Source organism: Chiloscyllium plagiosum, unplaced genomic scaffold (genome assembly GCF_037043375.1).
Source record: "Chiloscyllium plagiosum isolate Xiang-an unplaced genomic scaffold, Cpla_swu_hap1 HiC_scaffold_37, whole genome shotgun sequence".
NCBI classification, from domain to species: Eukaryota; Metazoa; Chordata; class Chondrichthyes; order Orectolobiformes; family Hemiscylliidae; genus Chiloscyllium; species Chiloscyllium plagiosum.
The window spans coordinates 76,020,026-76,042,076 of NW_028270175.1; positions in this window are offsets into that span (position 1 = coordinate 76,020,026).

A 22,051-nucleotide genomic window follows, 5' to 3' on the forward strand; every position below is an offset into this window, starting at 1 on the left:
AGTTATAATATATAAGGAAAGGAATTTTTGTTTGGAACTGAAGGCATTGACTTGCACTTTCCAAAATTTATATATAATGAGCAGAAATCCAGGTCAACCCGGTTTAGTCGACAAATATAATGATTTGAAAGCTGAAAAATGTGTTTCTGGAAAAGTGCAGCAGGTCAGGCAGCATCCAAGGAGCAGGAGAACCGACTTTATGGGCATAAGCCCTTCTTCAGGAATTTTGCCCGAAACGTCGATTGTCCTGCTCCTTGGATGCTGCCTGACCTGCTGCGCTTTTCCAGCAACACATTTCTCAGCTCTGATCTCCAGCATCTGCAGTCCTCACTTTCTCCTATTAAATATAATGACTCACCAGGAACATCAACTATAGCGAGGATGGGATAAGAACCACCTTGAATAATCCAAAGGATATCTTCGATCCGTGATGCTAATGATATCCAAGTCCGAGAAAGCCAGTAAAGATCGGTTGATAAGCTCCTGTCAATTGTTGGAACATACCAGTCTAATGTTCTCAGATTCTGATCTCTTCTCCCCGTCTCTCTCTCTTTCGAGCTGCTGATATCTGTTCGTGCTGTCAGTGATGCTCCTACTCATACTATGGGATAGCACATTGAATAGAGCCCATTTATCTTTCAACAATGATAATTAGGATCCATGGAGATTGACATTAATGACAGTCACTGAACACATAGCTTCAGTTAACCCCTTTGAATTCAATATTGATTTCATTAAAATTCAAAAAAATCGTTTAAAGTTACACATTTGGCATAGGATATGTGTGGGGTGGATGAACAGAGGGAAGAAATATTTGAGATAGTAGATTGATTGTATGTAATCATTCAATCTGCCTTAGATATGCGAGTAATGTCAAAGGATTGGCAGAACTAAAAAATGTTGCTCCGTTTATAAATCGAAACATATAGTCTGTAACTACTGATCAGTGATTATAATGTCAGTAAAATATGAAGAGAAGTTTTCTAGTCCATACTCTGACAGGAAAATGTACATACAACAACATGAGTGATAGCAGACAAATGGCATGGATATGTTAACAGAGAATATGATGTAACACACAATTCAGATGGTTATTCGAGGTTCAGAGAGGGCAGGTGAGGGTCATGCTGTTCATGTTATCGATGTCAATCAACTATGATGAAGTAAATTTCACTGGATTTCGATTGCAGTGTGACATGGCTGCTGAGACTGGAGGGTGGGAACATGATATTTCCCAGCCATCAGTATTGGAATTTTATTCTTCATAAATCATATGAATCTCAAATTCCGGGATACAATTCAATGAGGAATGAGGAGAGCCAATATTAACCGTACAACCAGAAGACATTGGAGCAGAAATTTGGCCATTAGGCCCATTCAGCCTGCTCTGCCATTCAATTATGGCTGTTAAGCTTCTCAACCGCATTCTCCCGCTTTCTGCCTGTAACCCTTGATCCTCTTTACAATCAAGAACCTATCTGTCTCGCTCTTAAATATACTCAATGACCTGGACTCGACAGACTTCTGTGGCGGTGAATTCCATAGATTCACCACTCTATGGCTGAAGAGGTTCGTCCGTATCTCTGTTCTGAAAGGTCTTCTCTTTACTCTGTCCCCTCGGGTCCTCGTCCCTCCTACCGTTGGTAATACCGTCTCAAAGTCCACTCTGTCCAGGCCATTCAGTATCCTGTAAGTTTCGAGTAGACCTCCTAACATCTTCTGAACTCTATCATATATAGACCCAGAGCCCTCAGATGTTCTTCTTATGTTAAGCTTTTCATTCCTGGGACCATTCTCGTGAATCTTCTTGGAAAACGCTCCAGGGCAAGTACATCCTTCCAGTGACATGGGATCCAAAACTGTGCACAATAATCCAAATGTGGCCTGACCAAAGCCTTGTACAGCCTCAGAAGTACATCCCTGCTTTTATATTCAAGTCCTCTTGAAATAAATGCAATCATTGTATTTGTCTTCCTAACTATTGACAACCTGTAAAATTACCTTTCGAGGCTCCTGGACTGGAACTCCCATGGCTTTTTGCCCTTTTGACTTCTGAACTTGCTCGCTATATAGAAAATAGTCCATGCCTGTATTGTTCCTGGCAAAGGGCATGATGTCACACTTGCCCACGTTATACTCCATCTGCCACATCCTTACTCACTCCGCTAACCTGTACAAATACTTCAGTAGGAGAAAGTGAAGACAGCAGATACTGGAGATCAGAGTCAAAAAGTGGGATGTTAGAAAAGCACAGCCAGTCAGGCGGCATCCGAGGAGCCGGAGATTTGATATTTCAGGCATAAAGTCTTCATCAGGAACGAGGGGGTTGGGCGGAAGGGGGCTGAGAGATAAATGGGAGGGGCTGGGGCTGGGAGGAAGGTAGCTTGGACAGTGATAGCTAGATGAAGTTGAGTGGTGATAGCGAAAGGTCAGAGTGGAAGGTGGAGTGGATGCATGGGAAGGAAGATGGACAGGTTGGACAGTTCAAGAAGGCGGTACTGAACTAGAGGGTTAGATCTGGGAAAAGGTGGTGGGAGGGGAGATGAAGAAATTGGCGAAATTGCCTTTGATACCGTGTGGTTGGAGGGTCCCTCGGTGGAAGATGATGCGTTCTTCCTCCAGACGACTGCTGGCTAGAAATTGGCCATGGAGGAGGCCAAAAACTTGCATGTCCTTGTTGTAATGGGAGGGAGAGTTGAAGTATTCAAGGATAGGGAAGTGGGGTTGTTGGGTGTGTGTGTCCGAGTGTGTTATCTGAACCGTTCTGCAAGTTGATGTCCTGACTCCCCAATGGAGAGGAGATCCAGTGCAATGGACAGAGTAGATGTGGTGTTTAGATGCACAGGACGTTCTTTGCCTGATGTGGAAGGATCGTTTGGGGCCTTGTATAGAGGGGAGGAGGGAGTGTTGACATAGGTTTCATACCTCTTGTAGTGGCAAAGAAGGTGCCAGGAGTGGAAAGTGGCTGGGTGTGGTTGGGAGGGCGTGAACCTCACCAGAGAGTTGTGAAGGGAATGCTCTCTGCTGATATGGGTGGGGAGGAATTATACCTCTGTTGGTGGGGTCTGACTGTTGGTGGCGGAAATGGCCGAGCATGATGCGTTGTATCCTGTGGATGGAAGGTGAGCACCAGAGGAGTTCACTCCTTGTTGTAGTTGCAAGGGTGGAGATCAAGGGCAGATGTGCAGAAGTTGAGGAGATGCGCTAGAGCACCCTCCTGTAGCCGAACCACCTCTTCAATGCTACCTGTCCCTCTATCTATCTTTGCACTGTTTGACAACTTAGCCAGAATCCCCTCAGTTCCTTTATGCAAATCATTAATGCATAAAGGGGAAAGTTGTGGTCCCAACATTGAGTCTTGTCGAACACCACTTTTCCCTGGCTGCCATCCTGAGAATAAATCTTTTATCCCAACTCTCTGCTTTCTGTCAGACAGCCAAGCTACTATCCATGTTCGCACCTTGCCTCTAACACCGTGGGCCCTTATCTTTCTCAGTAGCCTCCTGTGTGGCACCTTGTCAAAGGATTCTTGAGGAGCAAGTGGATAACATTCATTGTTCTTTTTGGTCTCTTCTGCTCGTTACTCTTTCAATGAATTCTAACATTTCTGTCAGGCCTGACCTCCTCTTGATGAAACCATGCTGACTCTATTCTATTTTACCAAAGACCTCCAAATATTCAGAAATCCCAACCTTCACGATGGATTCCAGGTTGTTACCCACAACTAAGGTAAGGCTAATCAGTCTGTAATTTTCCATTTTCTGTTTAACTCCCTTATTAAACGGGGTGTGACATTAGCAATTTCCAGACTCTTGGCCCTTTCCTGATTTTAGCCATTCCTTAAAATTACTACTTATACTTTTGCACTACCTTTTCAGCTATCTCCCATACAAGGCTGGGGTGTTGTCCATCTGGTCCAGGTGATTTATCCACATTCAGGCCATTCAGTTTTCTAACATGTTATTCTTGATGATGGCCACCATACTCAGCTCTGCCCTCTCACTCTCTTCAACTTTTGTGAAATTATTCATGCCTTCCACCACGAAGACTAATGCAGAGTTCCTCATTCATTTCTTTGTTTCCCACTACTGTATCTCCAGCATCATTTTCCAGTGTCCAATATTACTTTTACCTCTCTTTTGCACTTTATATATCTAAAGAACCTCTTACAGTCTCCTTGATATTGCTGGTTCGCTTACCTCTATATTTAATCTTCTCCCTCCTTATTTTTTTGCCCTCTTTTGATGTTTATAAGTTTCCCAATTCTCTAGTTTCCCACTGCCCTTCACCGCATTATATGCTTGCTCTTTTGCTTGTATGCAATCCCTGCCTTCCCTCTTCAGCCCTGGTTGCCTTATCCTCCCTGTACCATGCCTCTATTCCTCAGCATGAATCTCTGCAGTGTCTCCTGAATTAATCTTGGAATCACCTGCCATTGCTGTTCCACTGTCTTTCCTGCTATACCCCTCTCCACATATCGGAGATTGCTGCCAGTTCAGTTCCATCCTGTCCTTCTTGTTTAGGTCCTACCGACTCGGTAATCCCAATGATCCACATATCAGAAGTGCTACCTTCCCTGTTTGGCTATGTATTTAACTGTGCTACCTTCCTATTCCTAACCTCACTCGCACGTAACATATTCTAGTGTCTCCAAAATTCAAATATCCTTTCAAAAGACCTCTAGCAAGGCCTTTTCTTTAAAGTGGATAGACTTGATAATAAAAAACTTAAGTGTGACTTCAGGAAAGTGAAGTCCACTGAATCAGTCCAATGCCCAGAGGATCTGATATCTATCCCCGTCACTGAACCTGTTTGACAAGATATACATATAGATTAGTGGTGCTGGAAAAGCACCACTGAACTGCTGTACTCTTCCAGCACCACTAATCCAGAATCTGCTTTCCAGCAGCTGCAGTCATTGTTTTACCAAGGTATACATATGAACCATTTTGCAGATGGACGAGGACAAACAGAAAACTAGAAACAGTAAACTAGAAACAGTAAACAAACATGCAGCTTGTTTACTCTGCTTTGCAATTCAATTGGACTTTAGTTATTCTGTTCCTTTCAATGGCAGGATCTTTACCCAGCATCCCCAGTGGGTCGGAAAGTGCCCAGTGTCGTTGTGTGCACAGTCCTGCGAAGGGAGTGTCCAGTTCTTGGCAATGGGGTGTGGGGAGTCCCGGGGTGGCACAAGAAAAGGCTGTATGTCGTGACGATGGACTGAGGGACTGAAAGGGATGGAATGGGTATCCAGGGAAACTGCACACACGGAAGGGGCTGGGCAAGATTCCTAAACAACCAGGGAACCCGCGATGCACGGCTGCTTTTACAAAAACCTGTCACGTTTGCTAGATTTCTCTGTCGAATCAACGCAAAAATACTGTAGATGGAAGAAATCCGAAGCAAACACATAGACATACTGTGGAGAGATGAAAGAGTTAATGTTCCCAATGCAGACACGGGAAAAATTTACATAGTCAACATACACAGGGTCCAAAGATTGCAATTGAACCCGAGTCCCTCGCACTTTGAAGCAGCAGTGTTGTGTCACCGTGCCGCCCAATGATGGATAGTTGGAGTTCGAGACATAGCTACTGTTCTCTGTGATTGGGATTGAGAGTCCTGAATGATGTGTTGCCTACCTGGTGCTTGGGTTTGGGATATATCATCGGGGCTGCAGAAGAACTTGGATTGGGCGGGGAATGACCCAGTGGTCAGGGTCCGTGTAGGTACCAACGGCTGGACAAACAAATGACACTGAAATGAGCGACGGGTAATACAGGACTAAACTATCATATCGAAATGCTTGCAGCATAAGGAATAAGGTAAATACGCTTGTGACTCATTCACAAATTGGCAGGCACGACATGGGCATTACAGTGATATCACTGCAAGAGGATCAGGATTAGGAGCTGAATATTCAAGGATATTCATCCTGTCGAAAAGATAGGCAGGTGGGCAGAGAGATAGAGTTGTTTCATTATTAAGAATAGAATTGAATCAATAATCAATAATAAGAAATGAAGTAAGGTCAGATCGTGTAGAATCTGTGTTGATAGAATTGAGGAATCAAAAAGGTGAAAAAATACAGTTAGAGTTATGTACAGGGAGCTGGGGTGCAGATACACCAGGAACTAGAATGTTCTGCAGGAAAGTCAAAGTTACAATGATCATGTGGGATTTCATTATGTCGGTGGACTGGGAATTCAGGTTGGTCGTGGTTCGCAAGGAAAGGAATTTGTGGAATGTCTATGAGATGGCTTTTTGGAGCAGCTTGCACAGGCGAACTAGATGAAGGAGCTTAAGGTGAAGGAATTCGTAGCAGACAGTGATCATAATATGATTGAATTTAATCTGCAATTTCAGATGTAGAAGGTAGAATCAGAAGTAACGTTGTTAAGCTAAATAAAGGCAATTACAGGAACATGAGGGAGGAGCTGGGTAGAATTGACTGGGAGACGGGTCCAACAGGAAAGACAGTGCAACAGCAATGGCAGGAGATTTTTGGAGTAATTCAGGATACAGCAGAGATTTATCCTGAGGAAAAAGAGGCATGGTACAGGGAGGATGAGGCAACCATAGCTGACTAGGGAACTCAGGTAAAGCATAAAAGCAAAAGAGAAAGGATATAATGTGGCAAAGTGCAGAGGGAAATCTGAGGATTGGAAAGCTTACCAAGATAAAACAGAGGGCAAACAAATTAAAATAAGGAGGATGATTATTAAGTCTGGGGTAATATAAAGGAAGACTGCAACAGTTTCTGTCGATATATAAAGTACAAATGAGCGGCAAAAGTGAACATTGGACTGCTGGAAAATGATACTGGAGAGATAGTAGTGGGGAACGAGAAAATGGCCAAGGAACTGAAGAATTACTTCGCATCAGCCTTAACGATGGAAGACACGAGTAATACATTAAACATTCAAGCGATTCAGAGGCCAGAGATGAGTATGATAGCCAGCACCATGGAGAACATGCTAGAAAAGAATTGAAGGTGGTTAAATAACCTTGACCAGATGGACTACATCCCAGTGTTATAAGGGAGATAGGTGAAGAGAGAAGGGAGGCGATCGTGGTGATCTTTCAGGAATCACTAGAGTAATGAACAATCTCAGAACAGTGGAAACCCACTAACGTGACACCCCTCTTTAACAAGGGAGTAAGGAAAAAGACAAAAGTTCCACAGTGAATAGCTTAAACTCGGTCGTGGGTAAGATCCTGGAATCCATTGTGAAGGATGAGATTTCTGAATACTTGTAAGTGTTTGGTAAAATAGGGCAAAGTCACTACGGTTTCATCAAGGGAAAGTCATGCTTGATAAATCTGTTGGAATCCTTTGAAGAGGAAATGAGCAGGCTCGACCAAGCACAGTCATCCACCTTGGGTTCAAGAAGGTCTTGAACAAGGTTTCACACAAGAGATGACTGAGTACGATAAGGGTCCATGGTGTTAGAGGCAAAGTAGTGGCATTGGCAGAAGCTTGGTTGTCTGGCAGAAAGCAGAGAGTGGGGACGAAATGATCCTTATCAGGAAGACAGCCAGTGACAAGTGGTGTTCCATAAGGCTAAGTTTTGGAATCATAATTTTTAATCGTAACGTTAACAATCTAGATTTGGGAATTAAGGGCACTCTGGCTAAGTTTGCAGATGATACAAAGATAGGCTTATGGACAGGTCATATTGAGGAGGCGGAGAGGCTGAAGAAGGAGCTGGACAGGTAAAGAGATCGGCAGATGCATTCCAACACCACAAAGTGTGAGATCATGTACTTTGGCAAGAAGAATAGAGGGATGGCGTATTTTTTAAATGGGGAGAAAATTCAGAGATCTGAAGTGCAAAGGGACTTGGGAGTTCTAGTGCAGGGTTCTCTCAAGGTAAGCTTGCAGGTTGAGGCAGTAGTTAGGAGTGCAATTGCATTTATTATTGATGGCCTTTATTACGAGAGGAATTGAATATAAAACAGGTTGCATACAGCTCTGAATAGACCACATTTAGAGTATTGTGCGTAATTTTGAGCCCCATATCTCAGGAAGGATGTATTGGCCCTGGGGTATGTTCACAAAATCTTCACGAGAATGGTCGGAGGAATGAAAAGCTTATCGTATGAGGCATGTTTGAGGAATCTGGGTCTATACACGATAAAGTTTAGAAGGATGAGAGGGATTGTAACGGAAGCATGCAGAATACTGAATGACCTGGACAGAGTTGATGTTGGTAAGATGTTTCCATTGGACTAGAAGCCGAGGGCACAGCCTTAGATGAAAGGGAACACTATTTAGAACAGTGATAAGGAGAAATGTCTTTAACCAGAGAATGGCGAATCTTTGAAATTTGTTGCCACAGAAGGCTGTGGGGGCCAGGTCATTGAGTATATTTGGGACTGAGATAGATAAGATTTTGATTATCCAGGGGATCAAGGGTTACAAGGAGAAGGTCGGAGAATGGGATTGAGAAACCTATCAGCGATGATTGAATGGTGGTGCAGACTCAATGGGCTAAGTGGCCTACTTTCTGTTCCTATGTCTTATCGTCTTATGGTTTAAACCTCAAGGAGGCAGCTTGCATCTCCGAGAAGTTGGATTCATGTTTTTCGTGAAGGTCAGAAGCTGGAGGGAATAGTTAATTGTTTTAGAATGAAAGCATTGTGGCTGCTGTCAGGGTGGTGGAAATTCAGTGCAGGATCACACACCCAATTGCACTGATTTAATGTGAGGAGAGTTTATTCAAAACCTGGACCTCTCCTTCTCTGTCAATTACCGTGGGGAGTGGGAGTTGGAGTGGGAGGGCGTAACGTCCTCAGAGGCACTTAAACTATCCAGAATCATGCATCCTGAGTGAAACAACAGTTATGGAATCCAACACCTTCTCATTGTCTGTTTAGAATATAATGAGAGATTGCCAATCCCTCCCAGTGTTCAATGCAATCACCTCGAATTCTCTCACAGCGCGACAGATTAACCTTCACTCACTCCTGATGGTGCCATCATCCCAGGGATTAACCTGGTGGAACTCCTTTTCACACTCTCTGTGGTAAGTAGATCACTTCTTATAAAGGAGACAAAATCTGTCCACAATGCCCCAAATACTGCCTCAACAACACTCTCAGGTTTGATCGCAATAATTCCTTTCCATCACTTAGCTGGCTCCATTCCTTTTGTGTGAAATAGGAAATCATTCATTTACGATGCACTGTCACTGATTTGGAATTTAAAACATCAATAAAGCCAGCACCGGAGGTACCCATTCAGATGGACATCACTCTCGGGGAGAGAATCAATCACAAAGAATGCATCTAAAACAGTGAATGGCCACCTACCTGAATGGAAATGAACTGCTGGAATATGGGATAGAGGCAAAGGAAGGGAGCTATCTTTCCTTTTGATCTACCCTTGCGGGATCTGTGCAGACCTAATCAGGCCAGCGTCTTAAGCCGACTTTGAACTGAGTGGCTAGTGCAACGGTTCCACAGGACAGAAAAGAGTAAAACACGGTTCTGTGGGTTTGTAGTCAAACAGAAACCTGACCAGGGAAGGATGACCAACTGCTTTCTCTAATGGGCAAGAGGCAAGCCGATAACAACAGATTCTAATTGTGTGGCTCTAGATTATGAACCAACGATGTGACCACCATACACTGTCATCCCATCTTTCAGATTCTGTGCAGAGAACAAGTTAAACATCTCAAGTGCAATTGTTTTGCAATGGACTCATGTTAGAAGGGACGTGAAACAGCTGTATCCGGAATTAACAAAGGCACAAACGAAAGTTTATTCAGGAATTTCATGAGGCTGAGGAGGACACTGTATGTCACAACGGTGGTACTAGAAAGGATTGGTGAGAGGGGAGGGGATGGTAAACTGGGCAGGTGAAAATGAATCAAGGAGTTTGAGAACAGTTTGCTTCATCCTATCATACTGGTGAGCAACTTGTATTGAGTAATTTGCTCGTTATAATTTCTAAGGAATGGAATCTTTGATTGAAAATGAAAACGTTGACTTGCACCTTTCCAAAATTTACACATAATGAGCATCAATTCAGTTCAAGGAGAAAGTGAGGACTGCAGATGCTTGAGATCAGAGCTGAAAATGTGTTGCTGGAAAAGCACAGCAGGTCAGGCAGCTTCCTATGAACATGAGAATCGACGTTTCCGGCATAAGCCCTGCTTCAGGAATCTTCAGGATTCCTGAAGAAGGGCTTATGCCCGAAAGGTCGATTCTCCTGTTCCTTGGATGCTGCCTGACCTGCTGTGCTTTTCCAGCAACACATTCTCATCAATTCAGTTCAGACTATTTCACTAGACAGCTCGAGTGACTTACCAGGAGCACCGACTATAGCAAGGATAGGATAGTAACCAGCTTGAATAACCATCAGTACATCTTCAATCCGCGATACTAATGATATCCAAGGCTGGGAAAGCCAGTAAAGACCATAGGATAAACTCCTGCCCATTGTTGGAATATTCCAGTCTCCTGCTATCAGTTTCTGATCTCTCCTCACCCTCTCTCTGAAGCTGCGGATCCCTGTTACTGTTGTGAGTGATGCTCCTGATCACACGATGGGATAAAACACTGAAAGCATTCCCTTATTCATAGAAGAGACAACTTCTCTAGGGACGCAGAGGATCCATGGAGACTGACATAATCACAATCGTTGAATAAACATCTCAGTTAATCCCTTTCAATTCAATACTATTTCATTAAAATTCAAAATAACTTTGAACATTCATGCATTCTGGGTGTGATATGTGAGTGTGACTGAAGGAAGGAATGTTGAAGACGGAAGATTGATTGTGTGTAATCATTCAGTCTGCCTTGGATATGGAAATAATGCCAGAGGTTTAACAGACCATAAACATGCTTCTCTGTTCATACATGGAGACACAAATCCTGTAACTACAGATCAGTCATGGCAATATCAGTAAAACATTGAGAGAACATCTTTCATCCATGATCTGATGGCAAAATGTGTCTGAGACAATGTGGTTTTATAACAAACAAACGGCATGGATATGTTAACGGGGAAGTGTACGTGACAAACACAATTCAGATTGTTATTCCACAATCAGAGAGGGCAGGTGTGGGTCATGTTGTTGATGTTATCGATGCTAAGGAGCTGTGATGGAGTATCATTTACTGGACTTCATTTACATTGTGATTATGACAGTGGGGAAAAGAGAGAAGATGGAGAGGACTCGGGGACATGATTGTTCAGTCTGGGCGGAGGGACAGTGATGTTCCCAATCACTAGCATTGGAATGTTACTCTTTATAACTCATATGAAGAACAGAGTCAAGGGTACATCTACAATGAGGAATTAGTAGAAACAATATTAATGAAATGCATTTATGCAATACAAAATACAGGGAAAAGTGATTTTCCGTACAGACGGAAATATGCAAACTACAAAGAGATACGGTTGTTAAAATGCACTCCTGATATGGAGCTATATAAATTGAAATGTGGATTACAAAACTATGGAAGTGGTGTGTGATATTCATCAATCATTATTTAATCCACAGCTGAGATCCTGATTTCCCCTCTGTCAGTGTAATAGAAAAGAAACAAATTTAACATTTTCTGTGAAACCTGAAAGAGAACGCTATGCTAATTCTAAAACTTTTCTGAACGTTGCAAACACTTTGCTGAATTCTGCAGTCGAAGAGACAGCTTGTCTTTGCCGAACTTTGTATACATTCAACCTGGCCTGGCGAGCAGGCGAATTCAGCAGAAAAGCTAAGGAAAACATAAAGACAGTTATGTCCACGGCAAGGGAGTGAGAAAATAAGAACTTGAATGTTTCCCAGCCCTTGTCCTTGAGAGTGTGATAAGAAGAGCATAAAAGGAATATGTTAATTATGTTCAGGGCCCTAACACAAGGTGTGTTTGCCAAGTGTATTGGCTCCCTGCAGTCGTTAAAAATAAAGCTTTTCCTTTGCTCTTGCTCACATCTGAGTCCAGTCAGATTAATTTCCACGACAGTCAGCGATCCATCTGACTGAGATTCTCTGGACCAGTCTCTCACACAGTGGGGGTTGTTATCATTTCCTGCTGTTCTTGGCATAGTCTATTTTTTAAAAAATCCACCTTCTCTATGGTTTTAATCTATTGGCCGAATGGATTTTGTTAGCTGTCAGTAACCTAGCTCTGTGACATTATTGGTAATAAGTGATCTGGGGTGACAGCCAGTATCAGCACACTGCTCACAGTGTATGACACCCAGACAAAGGGTTTGCAGTCCAGAGAAATTTCTAAATAAAACGTTTTACTTCTGTCTGTCCATATCTATCCATCTCATTACAGCCTTCGTTCAAACATAGAAAAAGGAGCTGAATTACAGCCCTTGACATCATGCTACATTCTTTCAAATGTGGCATCATGGAACCCGAGCAAAACGGGCATTGGGGGAAAATACTCCATTATTGGTGTCATACCTGACAGATAGGAAGATGGTCATTATTGTTGGCGGTAAGTCATCCCTGCTCCAGAACATTTCTGCAGTAGTCCCTCAGGATAATTTGTATGCACGTTTGCTCGCTGAGCTGGAAGTTTCAATATCAGACGTTTCATCACCATACTAGGTAAAATCTTCATTGACACTTCAGATAAAGCCTAGATCCAAGCATCTTCAGCTGCTTCATCAATGACCTTCCCTCCATCATAAGTCAGATGTGGGGATATTTGACAATGACTGCACAATGTTCAGCACCATTCGCAAATGCTCAGATATGGAAGTCGTCCATGCCCAAATGCAACAAGATTTGGACCCTCACCAGGCTTGGGCTTATAAGTGGCAAGTAACATTCACACCACACAGATGCCAGGCAATGACCATCACCAATAAGAAACAATATAACAACTTGGTATTCAGCAGCATTATCATCACTCAGTTCCCCACGATCAATATCCTGGGGGTTATCATTGACCAGAAACTCAACTGGACTCACCACATAAATATAAGAGCAGATCAGAGTCTAGGAATACTGTGCGAGTAACTCACCTCCTGACTTACCAAAGCCTGTCGATCATCTACAAGGCACAAGTCAGGAATGAGATGGAATTCTCCCACTTGCCTGCATGAGTGCCGCCCCAACAACACCAATACGTTTGACACCATCCTGGACAAAACAGTCCATTTGATTGGCATCACATCCACAAGCATTCACTCCCTCCACCAACGTCTGTCAATAGTGGAAGTGTGTACTATCTACTGGACACACTGCAGAAATTCCCCAAAGATCCAAGACAGCACCTTCCAATCCCCGAACACTTCCGTCTAGAATGACAAGTGCTGCAGACTTATGGGAATACCACCACCTACAAATGCCCTTCCAAACTAGTCAACATCCTGATGTCGAAATATATCGCCCTTCCTTCACTGTTGTTGGGAGAATAAAAAAACCTGGAATTCCCTCCTTAATAGCATTGCGGGTCAACACACAGCAGATGGACTGCAGCGGTTCAAGAAGGCAGCTCAGTACCACTTCTCAAGGGGGCAACGAGGGACGGGCATGCAATGGTGGGCCCATCCAGCAATGCCCGCATCCAATAAACGATTTTTAAAAAATAGTTCCAAGTTGAGATTCTCGATGGGACAAGTTATCTGATTTGAGCATGAACAGGAAAGCAATGTTTCTTATACAGAACATTATCAACGTTTCTCTTATTAGAAGGGTGATCAGTGTTCGATGTCTTATTGTTGCTGTGTGCTGTGATAAATTGCATCTGCTTTGTTAAATTCAACAACACTAGCGTAACAGGATCGATCCTTCGAAAATCGCAGACTAAAAATGACAATCATCGGAGAGACAATGTTCTCCCGCCAGTTGAGACTCACAGATCGCTGTTTATATTCAACGTTTAATGGACTACTGGCTGGCACTGAATCTTCCAAGCATCCATATCACAGGGGTTACCATTGAACAGAACATGAAGTAAAACCACCATACAAATACAAGGGTTACAAAGGCTGGTCAGAGACTTACAATTCTACACTGAATAATAGACCCTACTACCTAAAAACCATGAGATATAGTAATAGATTTAGGCCATTCAGCACATTCCTTCACTCTGAAACTGCCATTTTGTCATTGTCTGTATGACTATCTTCTACACACTGACTGTATCAATATTTGCAATAATCGATCAGTTTCTATGGGATACCTCACCTCCCATTCTTCTAAATTCCATCGAGTACACACACTGCCGCCCATACGACAAATCACCATCCCCAGGATGGATCACCTCCAATACCACCTGATCTTTCCCCAGAGATAGTGCCCAAAACAACTCCCAATATTCCAAATGCCGTCTGAATATAGCCCATTACATTCTCAGCAGTATGTCTCCACTCTTGTATTCTAGAACCCTTGAAATGAATGCTAACATTGCATTTGCTTTCCTAACTGCCAACTGCACCTGCACATTAACCATAAGAGAGGATGAGTGCTTCAAAATCCTTTTCTGCTTCAGATTCAATTGATCCTATTAGAACATAGTGTCTGCCTCTATTTCGCCAATGAAAGAGCAGAATCTCACACAATCCCATATTGTGTTGCATCAGCCACGTGTTTGCCTACAGCCCGAAACTGTCCAAGTTTTAATGCAGCCCCCCCACTTCATGAATATCGCCTGCCCATCCAACCATCACTGTATCATCTCCAAACTTAGCAAAACTGCCCTCAGGTCCTTTGTTCAGGTGGTTCATGTGTAAGGCACTTCCTGACTCCCGAAGGACTGTCTACCATTGAAAAGGCACAGCACTCAAGGTGGTTGACTCCATTCAGGTTGAAGCAGTGACTTGACTGGAATTATACCTTTAAAATCTTCACTCCCTGCACACTGAAACCCAGTAGGAGCACACCCTGCCCCGTTTTGTTGTGAATTTACCCCGTTATGGTGACAAAGGACTTGATGGTGCACAGTCCCAATCTAATGATGTCACTCTGTCTCAACACTAACTGTGTGTTCCTCATAACAACCAATGTCACTGTGTGTTGATGATAATGGAGAGAGCTGGGGGAGGGAATGTCTATGATGAATGATTGTGTGACTGCCAGCGTGAAACCTGGCCTGACAGCCTCGGATGTACCTGTGCCTGCTATCACCACGGCAGACATGATCAGTCTTCCTGCAGGTCAAATCAAGGAAAGTGACAGACCTGCAGAGTGTTCCTGGCTGAGCACTCAGATGCAGTGAGGACCAACTGGCAGAGATACTTAAAAACAACTTCAACTTCTCCCTCCTGAAGCCGGAATCCCAACCCACTTCAAAAAGACCACCATCATCCTTGTAAGTGAGCAATCACATGCAACGTTCCTTAATGACTCCCTCACAGTGGCTCTAACCTCAATAAACATTAAGTGCTTTGAGACGCTGGTTATGCCAACATCAGCTTCAGTCTCCCAGCCTGACCTTGATGTCCTATAATGTGCGGACTGATGTAACGGGTCCACAACGGATGCCATATACCTGCCCTGACCTCATCCATGGAACATCTGGACAACAAGGATGCCTACACCAGACTCCTGGTCATTGACTACAGCTCCACCTTCAACATCATTATCTCCTCCAGACCTATCTCAATACTCTGTGACCTTGATCACGGCTCCATCTTCTGCAACTGGATGCCCTGCTTTCGGACACTCAGACCACAATCTGTGAAGATAGGTATCTGCACATTCTCCACAATAAAACTCAACACTGGAACTCCTGGAGGATGTGTTCTCAGCCCCCTACTGTACTCTCCGTGCACCCACAGCAGTGTCATCAGCACCCTATTGTACTCCCTGTATATCCACAGCTGTGCCCTCAGCCCCCTATTGTACTCCTTGTACACACATGGCTGTGCCCTCAGCCCCCTACTGTACTCCCTGTACACCCACGGCTGTGCCCTCAGCCTCCTACTGTACTCCCTGTACTCCCATGGTAGATATAACGTTACAAAGCCATGGCTTTTGTACTCCCATGGCTGTGTCCTCATCCCCATACCCTACTCCCTCTACTCCCAAGGTTGTGTCCTCAGCCCCATGCCCTACTCCCTCTACTCCCATATCTCTGTCTTCAACCCCTACTGTACGCCCTGTACACACGCGGCTGTGTTGTCAAATTCCAAACAACGCCAGCTCCAAGTTCGCTGATGACATCACCAAATCAGGAGGATTTCAAACAACAATGAGTCAGAATACAGAAAGGCGATTGAGGGCTTAGTGGCATGGTGGAATCATAATAACCTCTCTCTCAAATTCGGCAATAGTAAGGAACTGATCATTGACTTCAGAAAGAAAGGAGAGGAACATGCCGTCATCTACAGCTTAAAACTATGACCCCTTGTGTGAGCCATCTCTGCCCTGTGAAATAGTCTCTGGCTATTGACGCTATCTATGCCTCTCATTATCTTGTATAATCAGTCAGATCCCATCTCCTCCTCCTTTTCTCCAATGAAAAAGTCCGAGTTCAGTCAACCTCTCTTCATAAGGTAAGCCCTCCAGTCCAGGCAGCATCCTGGTAAACCTCCTCTGAACCCTCTCCAAAGCATCAACATCTTTCCTATAATAGGGCGACCAGAACTGGACGCAGTATTCCAAGTGAAGTCTAATCGAAGTTTTATAGAGCTGCAACAAGATCTCAGGAATCTTAAACTCAAGCCCGCTGTTAATGAAAGCCAAAACACCATATGCTTTCTTAACAACCCTGTCCACTTGGGTGGCCATGTTAAGGAATCTATGGACCTGCACACCAAGATCCCTCGGTCCCTCCGCACTGCCAAGAATCCTATCCTTAATCCTGTACTCATTTTTCAAATTCGACCTTCCAAAATGCATCACCTCGCATTTATCCAGGTTGAACTCCATCTGTCACCTCTCAGCCCATCTCTGCATCCTGTCAATGTCCCGCTGCAGCTTACAACAGCCTTCTAGAACAGCCTTCTTTGTGTCATCTGCAAACTTGCTGACCCATCCTTCAATCCTCGCATCCAAGTCATTAATAAAAATTGCAAACAGCAGAGGCCCAAGAAGAAAGCCCCGTGGAACACCAATCACCACTGACTTCCAGGCAGAATATTTTCCTTCTACTACCACTCGCTGTCTTCTGTTGGCTAGCTAATTCTGTATCCAGACAGCTAAGTTCCCCTGTATCCCATTCCTCCGGACCTTCTGAATGAGCCTACCATGGGGAACCTTATCAAATGCCTTGCTGAAGTCGATATACACCACATCCACAGCTCGACCGTCATCAACGTTTCTAGTTACATCCTCAAAGAACTCGATAAGGTTTGTGAGGCATGACCTGCCCCTCACAAAGCCGTGTTGACTGCATTTAATCAAGCCATGCTCTTCCAGATGGTCATAAATCCTATCCCTCAGAATCCTTTCTAACACCTTGCAGACGACAGACGTGAGACTTACTGGTCCATAATTGTTGGGAATTGCCCTATTTCCTTTCTTGAAGAGAGGAATTACATTTGCCTCCCTCCAGTCCTCAGGTACGACTCTGGTGAGGATGCAAAAATCTTCGCAAGTGGTGAAGCAATTGCATTTCTCGTTTCCCAAAGCAGCCGAGGACAAATCTGGTCCGGGACTGGCGACTTTTCAATCTTAATGTTTGACAACATTTTCAGCACATCAGCTTCCCTCTATCTCTATTCATTCCAGCATGCACAGCTGTCTTCAAAAGTTTCATTCACTACAAAGTTCGTTTCTTTCGTAAAGACAGAAGCAAAAAACACATTTAGGGCTTCCCCCACCTCACCAGACTCAACACAGAAATTCCCTATGCTGTCCCAGATCGGCGCTACTCTTTCGTTGACCATTCTCTTATTCCTCATATAAGTGTAAAATGCCTTTGTTCTCCCTAATCCATTCTGTCTAGCCTTTCTCGTGCCGCCTCCTGGCTCTCCTCAAACCATTTCTGAGCTCCTTCCTCGCCTTCCTGTAATCCTCTAGAGCTGGGCTTGACCCTAGCTTCCTCCACCTTATGTAAGCTACCTTCTTCCTTTTGACGAGAAGCTCCACCGCTATCGCAGATTACTGAGGGAAGGGAGACAGGAAATAGCTAGGGCATTAATAGATATCTTTGTAGCATCCTTGAACACAACTGAGGTCCCGGAGGACTGGAAAGTTGTTGTTTAAGAAGGGTAGCATGAATAATCCAGCTAATTATAGACCAGTGAGCCTGTCATCAGGGGTAGGAGAGCTGCTAGAGAAGATACTGAGGGATAGGGTCTTTTCTCATTTGGATGAAAATGGTCTTATCAGTGATAGGTAAGATGATTATGTGCAGGGAAGGTCATGTCTTACCAACTTAATAGAATTTTTTGAGGAAGTGACAAATTGATTGATGAGGGAGGAACTGTAAATGTCATGTACATGGACTTCAGGAAGGCGTTTGGTAAGTTTTTCCATGGTCAGGTTATAGAGAAAGTGAAGTCACATAGTGTCCAGGGTGTGCTCGCTGCATGAATAAAGAACTGACTGGGCAACAGGGTACAGAGCGTAGTAGAGGAAGGCAGTTTCTCAAAATGGAGAATTGTGACCAGTGCTGCTCCATTTAAGATGTTTCTGGAAAGATACATGAATGGGCAGGGAGCAAAGGGATACAGACCCTTAGAAAATTGGCGACTGATTTAGATAGAGGATCTGGATCAGCGCAGGATTTGACCGACGAATAACCTGTTGTCCTGGAATTTTCTTAGTTCTACCATTACCAAAGACCCATCACATGCCTGTAAAGATCTCCCACGCCCTCTTCCATCAGGCTAAAAGATACAGAAGCTTGAAAACACAGAACAATTGGTTCAGTAACGGCTTCTTCCTGGCTGTTCTAAGACTGATGAATGGACTCTCTAATCTCAGATAATGCTAATCTTGTTCCTGTTGATCTCACCTAGCGCATGCTCTGTGCACTGTAACCTATTTGCCTCTCAGACATGTTTTACAGCCATCGTTCTGTACATCCTTGATCAGCCTGGACATCTTGGTACAAGTCAAAATAAATCCTCACCTCATCCCCAGCTCCCTCCAGTGCTCACTCCCAGCTGTGACACCATCCCCAGCTCCTCGTGTCCTTTGTCTTTTCCTGTGTCTTTCTCCCTGTCTGTTTCCCACTGTTTTCCTTTTCCCTGCCTTCTGTTTCTTTCCCTGAGCTTATTATCTTCTCTGCTCCCTCTCCATGTGACGGTTTGTTTCCTTGTTTTGTATCCGTTCTCTCTTTGACTAACTGTCCATCTGTTTCCCTCGCGGTGTTCTCTCTCTCCTTCCCTTTGTTTCTGGCTCTTTCTCCTTTGTTGTGATGGTGATGGTTTCTCTATTCGTTCGAAGCCAGTGATGGCTCATTGGTTCGATGCTGGCAATGCAATTAACTCAACTAGGTTTTGATATCGAAGACATAATTTAAAATTATCGGTTAAATTTCAATTGTTGTCAAAATAGCACCCAGAACATGGGTATCCATTTAATAGCCAATTGTTACATCTAAACAGTTTAGAACAACCCGTCTCCCAATGTTCCGTACACTGGTAACCGAAAACATTCTAGTCACGTGCATAATGGTCTGACATGGGAACTGTTCTGCCCAGGACCATAAGAAACTACAGACGATTGTGTGCACAGCCCAGCCCATCACGGAAGACCACCTTCCGTCATTTATACTTGTCATTGTCGCAGAAAGGCTGGCAACATCAAAGATCTCTCCCAAACCGGTCATGATCTCCTTCAACCTCTTCCAACAGGGAGGAGACTCAGAGGTTAGAAAACATGGACCAGCATGCTCAGGAACACTTCCTTCCCTACCATTATTAGACTGACGAATTGACATCTCTAACTTTTCAAATAATATTAATCTTGCTAATGTCGATCTTACTTTGCACACCTCCTGTGAAGCTGTAAGCTTGTATGCCTCACTCCGTCCAAAGACCCTGTGATCTCTGTTTTCTTGGTCGTGTGCCTGCACTACATTAAAAACAAACCTTTCGATTGTACATTTGACTAAAATAAACGAAACCAAATCAGATCAAACACGTGGACTGCAGTGGTTCAAGGTTTTTTCAAGGGCAACTGGAAAAATGTACTAATGCGGCCCCAGTCAGAGATACCCATATCTAATTAATAAATATAAGAAGTTGACCACACTTAGGAAGGACAGACAGAGGGAATCAAATCGCTTTAAACATGATCTTAGATATATACAGGTTTCCCTCACTATTTGTAAGTGGAGTGTTCCTACAAAACCATTCACAAGCGGATATGGTGTAAAGTGCAGGAGCACTGATTTATATTGGAAATTTTTCGGCTTTCTTCGTAAAAGTGAAAATCCTGTTCGGATTTCTTTTGGTTAGCGAACAATGTCCTAATGTAAGTCATTCGTAAAGGGAAGTGGCGAAAAGCGAACTTTTGAAAAGTGGGCGATACCTGTATTTACAGGGGCATGATGTTCAGGAAGATGGGAAAGGCGAAAAATAAATGAGGTGGATCTCACATTTTATTTCCAGCCCAGCTGATCATCATTCTCTTTGTTCGCTCTTTTTTCTTCTATATCTCTAATTCTCTATAGATTCCTCCTCCCCTTCAAAGCAGACTTCCCTGTCAGCAGTATTAATCGCATTCCTTTCCAGCTGCTTTCAGTTCGTTTCTTTACCTTTCTTTCGATAATTTCAGATTTTCAGCTACGTCCTTTATTTGATTTCACCTTCAATGTTGTTAATTCTTGGGATGTTGGCCTTCGTGGGAAGGGCAGCATTTGGTGACCATCACTAATTGCCTTGGTTATGAGGCCAATCCACAAGCCAATATAAAGTTAAGCACATTGTCATGGGTCTCAAGTCACAATTAACCCAGACCGGGTAATAACATTCGATTTCTTTACCGAAGGTGATCAGTGAAAGATGAAGGCTTTCAGACAAAATGTTGATTTTATGTTTGGTTTTCGTGAAATTCACTTTTATTCCAGTTCTTATTATTTTTATTTAAGTTCTGTCATCAGCTGTAGTGGACTTGAAACAAATCACTTGAAACAATATCTTTCGTTTAATAGGCTTTGCTTCTGAATTACATCCAACGACATTCCTACATTCATATATTGTCCTAATCATGAAGTAACGTCCGAGACAAGACCAATTTTGTGATTGAAATATTTGTAATTGGAAAGGTGGTCAGAAGAGAGCTTGAAACATTACGTCTGAATTTTACCAACGTGCAGCCAATGGTTTGTTCAGCAACAATACTGACACAGAGATGAAGATTGGGGATATTAGGAGCTGGGAGTGGACAGATTTGGTGACAGAGAGAACACGAGACATAAATAAATTCCGTGCAAAAAGGGATCTCTCGGTTGTGCACAGTTTTGTTCGCAGATGTTTGTGAGGGAGTGGTCTGCAATTCATGGGTAATGAATGGAGACTGCAATTGAAACTGAAGACAATAGTTTCTTTCTCTGACGAATATAGATAACAGAAATTGCAACGAAGTTCAAACTTGTTTACGGGATTAATGAATGGACAGAGGCAGAGAACACCAACAATAGCGAGAATAGGTTAGTAGCACACCCTTCATCCCGCCAAGAATAATCATCAGCACCGCTAATATCCGATATGGTAGATATCCCCAAGAGGGGGAAATCTTGAAAAGACTCAAGGGAAACCTCCTCTCCATTGTTCTAATGTTCCAGTCCGCCCTTCTCCCATTCAGATCTATGCAGTTGTTGATCTCTGTTACTGTTGGAGCTGAAGCATCTGTTACTACATTGGGATAACGCACTGAATGAAGCCTCTTACTAATAGGAGAGGGAAACCCTCCAGTGACACAGATGCATTGTATGGAGACTGACATCAATCACAGTCAGAGCAATACAGCTTTCAATAAAGCACATTCGTTCACAATATATCTGGACTGGATTACATGTTGACATTGCTGGCTATTGGTCACATCTTTCCTCACCAATTGCTTTAGTGAAGTCAGTTGTGTGGGAGAATAAGAATATTTTCTTTTCGTAGGCTACATGATTCTGCTCTCTTGCCCGTTTACTATGCTGTAACCATCTCTCCAAAAATCCCTCCACC